The 8,897-nt window shown below is 33.2% G+C and overlaps 1 long non-coding RNA gene across 1 annotated transcript; it reads right to left on the minus strand.

Annotated features, from left to right (window-relative positions):
- Nucleotides 1–5,947: 5,947 nt before the first annotated feature.
- LOC133171764 (uncharacterized) lies at nt 5,948–7,775 on the minus strand. Its single transcript, XR_009718862.1, has 3 exons — nt 7,710–7,775; nt 6,407–6,429; nt 5,948–6,327 (listed from the first exon to the last, which is right to left on the minus strand). It is a non-coding gene; the product is annotated as an uncharacterized LOC133171764 (long non-coding RNA).
- Between the last annotated feature and the right edge of the window lie 1,122 nt (nt 7,776–8,897).

Here is an 8,897-nt window from a genome sequence, read left to right on the forward strand (position 1 = left end):
GATAAAAAATACAAAATAAAATTACTTTTTAAAAAGTTTTGTTTGAACTTTCGATTTTCCCCTGCACAATATAGATTTAACTAGATGCCTATGAGCTACACATGCTAATTTTGATTTTTTAAATACTTCCGATCCCATATCAAACTTTAATCCAAATGGTTATACTGTGACCAAGCCCATGGTAAAGCAGATTCCGCTTCAAAGCACACAATGAGGTTGCTGTATATTTAAATGACAACTGTTTTCAGGGCATTTTAAAAGAATGTTTCTATATATCTCTATTTAGATTTTTGATCCATCTAGCTCTAGGTAAATTAAGGACGTGGCCGTCCATACAAACAAACTTAAATTCACGTTTATCAAGGAAAATCCTTGTCAAGTTCAATTTTAATGATATTTACTCAGTTGTATGGGGAAGAAATTGAAAATACAAATGTTTATAATGATAAGCAGAGAGAAGACGAACACTTTTTTGACCAGAAAAGTTCATTTGAGCCTTTAGCCTAGATGCGCTAAAGAGTGTTTTAAAGAAATAAAGGCTACTTAGTATGAGATGGATTACTAAATTACTTCTGAATTGCTTATACTCACAAACGTTAGATAAATTAGAAAAAAGCGTGATATTTTTCTCAGAAATATCTTTCAACTTATAGAAGTGTACTTGGTCGGGGATGATAGTAATAAATGTTAAATAATGTATAACTTCACTGCATCTTTTGTGGTTGTATTTTAAGATTTGTTCATGTAAATAGTTTCAACGAATTATATTATTCATTCAAGAGAGCTGAATTGTAAGACAGACTTTTCGAATATCAGAAAAAAGCTTGACAGGAAAAGGTCAATCAATACAAAGATAAATGGAATGTTTATGCATGTATTTCCTGTTTCCTGCTCTAATGAAAAAGTGATCGATTGCTACAGGTGTTCGGTCAGTGAAGCGGCTAAAAGTATTTTTTTAAATAAGAAATTAAGAACTTTTTCGTTTGCAAAAAATAAAAAAAAAGTTTTCATTTTTTCACCACGCAAGCGTTTGCCGACGATGATATTGCTTCGGCGATTCCTATTTCAAACTTTAGAAATAGTTAAACATATTGTGAACTTTTAGCGACGAGGATGTTTGACTAATACAGAATTCTTTTTAAATACTACCGTCAGAAGATCAAGATACATTTAGTATGTATTGTGACGCTTAAGATATATTTTTTAATTAATAGACGTTTCTTTTACATGTACTTACATGTATTTCATGATTGATGAATTTTGTTTAAAAACGAAATTATTGTAAATAAATGCAACCCATTTGATTTTTTTAAAATTCGAATGTTTTTAAAGTATCTAGATATCCCATCAAGAACGGTAACTCTACTTTCATATTCTACAGTACAAAAGAACGGAAACCCTACAAGCTTTTTTATCACAAATATAAGAAATCTAAACCTAATAGGCCTTGGTTAAGTGCAGAATGTAATGTAAAGCGTAAAAGTTACCACAAATCCAAAAAATATCACTGGCAATGAAAATTAGTCCAGAAATAATTTACTACAATGCAGTAGAGCATACAAAAAAATTGTTAATAAATTTTTCATTGAATACAAGAAACATTTATATGCAAAGTAAAGAACTTGCAAAATAATGACCCAAAGTCATTTTGGACTTTGATTAACAAAACAGGTATACAGAGTATACAGATCAAAGATAAAATAAGCTTAGAGACTTTTTTTGACCATTTTAAGAAATTAAATTCAGAGTGTAGTGATGATGACTTTGATAATTTTGATATTGAAAATATTACAGAATTAAATGGAGATTTGAAAGAAGAAATTACATTAGAAGAAGTACAAAAGATGATTAAGTTACTGAAGAACAATAAAGCTTGTGGTAATGACCTTATATTGAATGAATTCCTTAAAAAGTTTAGTAAAACTAACCTTTTATTAAAAAAGAATCACACTCTCTGGTTCTCTTATGGTATAAGAGCATGTGAATTTTTATAAAAGGTTAGTTTTTAGTTAAATCCGGATTTTTCAGTTGTAATACTACGTGAATGTTTCAAAGAAAACCTATTTTATATATTAAAAAAGTCGAAGAACCCTTGGGGTACGGAACGCGGGGTGGGGTCCCGTCCCCAAGCACTTGTGCTTTAAACAGATAAATTATACATTAATATTTGGCAAGTAACGTCATAAAAAATATTCCCTTTCTCCAACTGTGTTTTGACATACACATTTTTAGACTGATCATAATAACGTAAATTTTATGAATAATTGGAAGATGGTCAGATCTGAACTGGACAAATAAACAATGTTAAAACATGTACGTCGTATACGCAATTTGACTTTTCCGCGATTCAATACGGCTTTTCCGCGAAAAATATTCCTGCTTTTCCGCGACAAGTTTTGTTGCTTTTCCACGATAATAATTTTTAGCTTTTTTGCACCTCTTTCGATAGCCAGATAAAATATGTTGCCCCCTGCTTACCACGGGGAAGTGGAAGTAGGATTTTAAGCAGATAAAGCACCATTTTTTAAAACATTTACTTTTCTGTATGTAAATCCATCGTAGATTACACAATTTCAATATTGTTTAAAACATTTAAAACTTATCTTCGACCAGTGTGAAATGCGAGATTCTTTCAATTCTTATCACCATGTAAGTACGTACTCACTACCTGGGAGAATGCTTTGGGGAAATACAGGTAAATATCGGCAATCATTTGATGTTCATTGCTAAGCATGACCATTTAAGTAATGGAGGAAAAGGAGTATTAAAAAAGGAGATAACACATAACTAGAGTAAAAACCAAATGCATAAAAGCAGTAATGAGTAGTCGCGGAAAAGCAACAAGATGTGTCGAAAATAAAATCGAGGAAAAGCAGGTCAGCCGTCGTGTATTGAATTTGTATGTATACATAACTTCATAGGCATGTTTTATAAAAGGACGAGCATATTCCTTAAACACTCAAGTAACTTTTCAAAAAGTTTGCCTGACTTTAAAGTAATCAATATCTATAGAGCGTATAAGCATGATAAACGTTTCCATCCATATTGTTGTTGTTGGGGGTGGGGGTTGGGGTGAGAAGGCACTTTCCTACCAAAGTTATTTTCTGCATTTCCGGGGGGTTAAGCCAGTATTTCTTTTTAAGAAGTTTAATCTGTCTGTTTCAGTTTAACTTTAAATCCTTATAAAGAATATGAAGAGACTTCAATATTCTCTCTTCGTTCCCAACATCAAGGATATGTTACTTATTTTTCCAAAGCTTGAGAACAAACTTTATTTAATTTCATGGAGTAATTATGTCCATCCAACAGAATAATCCTAGAAAAAAGCGCGAAGATTTACTCGCAACGTTTGGCGCGAAACCATTGTAGTTTAACACTCGGGGACCTGATTTCCTGCATGTTTTCCAAAGACCTAGCTAAAAGTTCTCTGTTCTTTATTTTTTATTTATTTATTTATTTATTTATTTTTGTTTGTTTGTGCAGGCCAGTTGAATTGTCAATCATAAAAAATATTGACAATGACAAAAATTGAATTTTTAATTAGTATTTTATGATCATTTCTCAATCCAAAGGCTCAGGTGAACTTTTCTGTTCATAATTTGTTCATTGTCTGTAATCGCTGTTGGCGTTTGTGGTGTTGGCGATATCGTTGTTGTCGTCGTAAACCTATTTGTAATTTTTTTTTCATTTTTATCTTCTTTTCAAGAATCACTGGACCAATATCAACCAAATTTTGCACAGACATTTTTTTGGGGCCACATTCTCTTCAAACAGGAGACAATTGAGAAATATAGATGTTACAGTAGTAAAATTTTGGTGGGGTCATATGAAAATATTATACTCAAGAACCACCGAGTCAGAAAGAGAAAACTTATGTGAAAGCTACCTGATAAGTATAAATTCATTTTTTTTTCAAATTATGACCCCATGGATAAGGCTGGGGGATCAGAATGGTCGATCAAAATTTAACATAAGAATTTATATTCCTCGCAAACGAAATTTGAAGGGGTTGGGAGTCATTTAGGAATCACATTGTTCATCTGTCCGTACGTCTTTCTAGCTGTCCATCTATCCCTACAAATTTGCCCGGATTATAACTTTATGGAGAAATTCTGGAAGTTCATTTTTGATACAAAGATTGCTAATGACCCGAAGGTGTATGATGGTCTAAACCCAAGGTCATTCCGGCAAGTTTAAGGTCACTGGAAAAGTATAAAAAAAATTTTTGTCCGGGTCATTAATATGTAAAAAAGAAACACTGGAAGCTCATACTTGATACAGGGATTGCTTAGGAACAAAGAAAGTGCCTTGATCCAAGGACATTCCTGCAAGCTAAAGGTCACTGGCAGAAAAAGTATGAAATTCTTGTATGGGCCATTATAACTTTGACTTTTAGGGAATCACTGGAAGCTCAAACTTAGTAGGAAGATTGTTCATGATCCAGTGGTGTGTCTTGACCTTGACCAATGGTCGTTCCGACAAGTTCAAATTCACTGACAGAAAAGTGTAAAATTACTATCTGGGCTATAACTTTGGAAGCTCATACTTGATACAATGATTATTTATCATCAGCCCGTTTGACGTGATGTTAAACTAAGATTATTTCGACATGTTCAGGGTCACTGGCAGAAAAGGTTGTATAATTGTTGTCTGGGCTATAAATTTGTGAGGGGCAATCACTGGAAGTTCTTTCTTGAAACAGATATTGTTTGAGATCAAGTGTTTGTTCTAACCTTTACCCAAGGTTATTTGGACAAGTTCAAAGTCACTGGCAGATTTCTTTTTGATACTAGGTCTTTCTGGCAAGTTCAAGGTCACGGGCAGAAAAGTACAAAATTCTTGTTCGGATATAACTGTAATTGAGATTCACTGGAAGTTCATGCTTGGTTCAAAGGTTATTTATGACCTGAGGATGTGTCATGACCTTGAGTAAGATCATTCAGGCAAGTTCAAGATCACTGGTATAAAAAGTGAAAAATCCTTATAGGGTCTATGATTTTGTAATGGAGATACATTGCATGTATCGATACTTCAATGAAAGATTATTAATGATCAATATTCAGAAAATGTGTAATTTTTTTTATCATAACTTACTGAATTAAATATCTTTTTTTTTTGTAATTGTAAAGCAGATAATATAATCTGCGTTATAGAACATTATGTGATAGCGTATCATAATACACCTTGTACTTTATTTACTGAGAAGACTTAAAGTTTTGGATTTAAAATTTTAGGCCAGCGCAGAAATCTAAGGAAGCCATTTTTTTTCAATATCCATAATTGACATAAATAATTGCATTGAATCTGCAAATAATTTACACCTAATAAAAAACTATGGAAGATAAGATGTTTTGACTTGATGTATGGTCTGAAAAAAATAGATGATCTTGACCAGTCGGAAACCAACAGATGAGGATTGGCCAAAACCGGAAACTGTTATGGGCTTCATGCAAGGTCATTTGGACAGGTTCAAGGTCACTGAAAGAGAAACTGTAAATTTTTCTACTGTCTTCTAATGGTAAAATATTGGAAGTTAATACTTCATTCGAGATTGCTTTTTATCTGAGAATGTGTAATGATCTTGACCCAAGGTCAGTACTTCCTGTACGCAACTCCAACGGAAGACCTACTCGTTGCTTTGTTACGAACTTTGCTCTAGTATTTATGCAACTTTTATTCATGCCTAGGGATGACAAATAAAAATTTCAGTTAAAGAGTCAGGTGAATGCAACTGGTGTTCCTCAAGGTTGTTTTTAAACATTCGTCTGAATAAGGATTCTCGATGTGTTCACTTTCAGTTTCAGCTACAGTAAAGTTTCTATCTTGAGCGGTAAATTCACTTTTCAAACGATCGTCTTAAATTGGATTTCTCGTTATTTCACTACTCTGAATTCTCTTCTTCTGTGGAACATCTACACTATTCTCCTCTGCACATCCATCCTCCTTTGTTTTATCTAAGAAATCTGACTCGCCCTCTGAGTGAGAACGTATCAATGGATTAAAGTTAAGCGACGGCTCCTCACACGCACTATGAATATTGATATTCGATACTGAATGAGGTTTCCTTGGTCCAGTACAGCTACATACCGGAACTAGAAACTTTTCATCCCTTAGATCTAGTCTGAGAGAAAGAGTATGGTAAATAGGATCATCTTTGTGGCCATAGAGTGAGTCGGAGATTACAAGAGGGAGAGGAGATTCCTGGACAGATATAGAACTTATTTTACTATATATACATTGGTCTTCCTTGAATTGCTCTGCGGTGTTTCTGACATCAGGCCCTAGATGAGCTCTGCCCCTCTCTAAAATATATTTCATTTTGAAAATCTATCATCAAATGGTAGTTTTATACATTGCACATGCCTCATTCTATCTTAATATAAGAAATTACATAAATATTACTTACTTCTTCGTTTTCTTTTTATGATCCTAAAAAGTAGAATTTTAATATATTATTATATGTAATTATTAAAATATGATACTTATCAATTGTCAAATACCGGTAAACGTATTGTAAAAAAAAAAAAAGACTTTTGATTCTTCCATTATTAGTATGGCATTGCAAATTCAATTGAGTAAATATTATTCAGTATTTGATAAAGTAGGTTTCATTATTGTAATTTAGTTTGCAGAGCTTAATTGAACTATAGTTACCGATTTTGCTTCAAAACATTTTTTTTAGATGAGTTGTTCAACAATATACATTTATTGACTGTGTTCTCGGTCAACATGCGTTTTGTCGGACCCAAGAACCAAACTGTTTGTCTGCTACCGTTAGGCCGAAAGCAAACAGTTTCGAGGGGTCGATAAAACGCATTTTGCCCGAGAACACAGTTAATAAATGTTTTGTTATACCTTTTATTTTTGACATACATGTATTTTTTGCTGGCTTCCATGATGTAAATTTCCTTTACCTGCAGTAAAACTCGGTCAATTCTGTCAATGTCGAACACCAACGAGTGTAGATAAGATTTAGCTGATCCCGCCCCGAGGGCCACAGTGTTACGTATCTCTTCGATAAGTCTAATATTTCACATTTTTTATGACCCCTCAGTAAAACATTGGAAATGTTTAACTTTTTAAGTATAGATTTAAACAGTTATATAGGAACTAATTTTGAAAGGTATAACAATAAATATCAAATGTTTTAACATTAAATTTGTAATTTAAAACTTTGGATCGCAATAAATTACTTCAAAATTAATTATGGTTGTCCACAGAAATGCAGGCCCGTAGAACGCTGAGTGTAGTATTTTGCTATAGTAAATTTTCCTTTAGATGCTGCATGGTTTCCCCCCCCCCCCCCAACACACAACACACACACACTTTTTCGATGTTGTAAGGTCGAGCACTGGCAAATTCTAGGATTTGGACAGTAAATTAGGGGGTTTTTTTATGTGTGTATTTTGTTTTTGTCTTTGTTTTTGTTTTGTTTTTTTTTTTTTTGCTTGTCAGATAATTTTGGGAAGTTGCCCCCCCCCCCCCAATTTCGGTCAGTTTAGGTTTTTTTTTTTTTTTTTTTTTTTTTTTTTTTTTTTTTTCTTTTGCTTGTCAGATTTTTTGGGAAGTTGCACCCCCCCCCCCCACTTTTGAAACAGTTGCTACAGGCCTGGAAATGAACAATATCATTACTATTTACGATTTATAAACCTAGTTTATCGAACATTTGTTGCTCATTGTAGTGAATTTGTTTTGTCTTGTTTGGTTACCTTTTAGAATAACAGAGATAACCGATCACGGAAATTATGCAAAGAAGAACAAGAGAGCTCCCAATGATTATGACATCATTGCTACGTACACCCTCCAGTCTAAGGTGTGCTTCTCTTTCTTCAAGAAAATAATTTGTATAATAAGCAGTACATCAAAGTAGACGGACCTATAATTTAAAGAGTAGACTTTAGTTCACCTTTGTGGAAATAAATTGCGCTTTGGTTGTACCAAGCGTCAAAGTAGAATTGCTGTATACAGTAGTGATCGAATCATTGTCAGCTGTTGACTCACTTTTTGGGGCTGGAGTTTTCACGCATCCTACCCTCTCATCACAGACCTCTTCCTCTGTACAATCACACACATTTGAACCATTTCTTGGAGTTGACTGTTTTATACACCCCACCTCTTTCTCACAGATCTCTCCCTCTGTACAATGACACACAGAAAAACATCCCTCTCCGTACTGACCATCAGGACACGGCTCTGAACAGTTTATCCCATATGTACCAGGCTTACAACCTTAAAGAGCGTTAGAAAAGAGTTTCTCATTTTACTGGCATTTGAGCTGTTTATTTAAACTATCATTTATATTTATTGCCCAGTGAAACAATAAACTGGGCACACAGTTATTAATTAATACATATACATACGTATGGAGCCCGTTTTAGTAAGTCTGTAATTTAAACAGCAGCTCTTTGGCCTGAAGTAAGTGTTTAAATATCTTATTATTGTGACATGTGTATATATACAAATACAATTGAAATAACAATAGAAACAGGTATACAATTATACCTGGCTCATTGGACCAATATGTAACTTTAGCACATATAACATATTTTCATTTTCAAAAGGGAAGGCGCATGAAATTAATTAGATTTGTAAAGGTATGTTTGTCTTACTGAAAAGAAAAAATTAAAGAATTTGGCAGTTTTTCTGATTATTTTTCATTAAAGTGTTTAAATTATCAACTAGATCAAAATTTCTATTTAAATTTACACTATTAAAGAAAGCCTGAAAATGTTTAGGAAAAAAAAATTATTTTTCCGTATTAAAAACTTTCACAAAAGGCGAGTAAGAGGAAGTGGTAACCCGTGTATAAACGTCTGCCATGTAAAATATGCCATTGCTTGTAAAACGTGCCAATTTAATCAGAAATTATTTTGTGTCCAACTGTCATTTTTGAAAGG

Source organism: Saccostrea echinata, unplaced genomic scaffold, assembly GCF_033153115.1.
Source record: "Saccostrea echinata isolate AGI-Se365-2 ecotype Australia unplaced genomic scaffold, CSIRO_AGI_Sech_v1 ptg000054l, whole genome shotgun sequence".
Classification (NCBI taxonomy): Eukaryota; Metazoa; Mollusca; class Bivalvia; order Ostreida; family Ostreidae; genus Saccostrea; species Saccostrea echinata.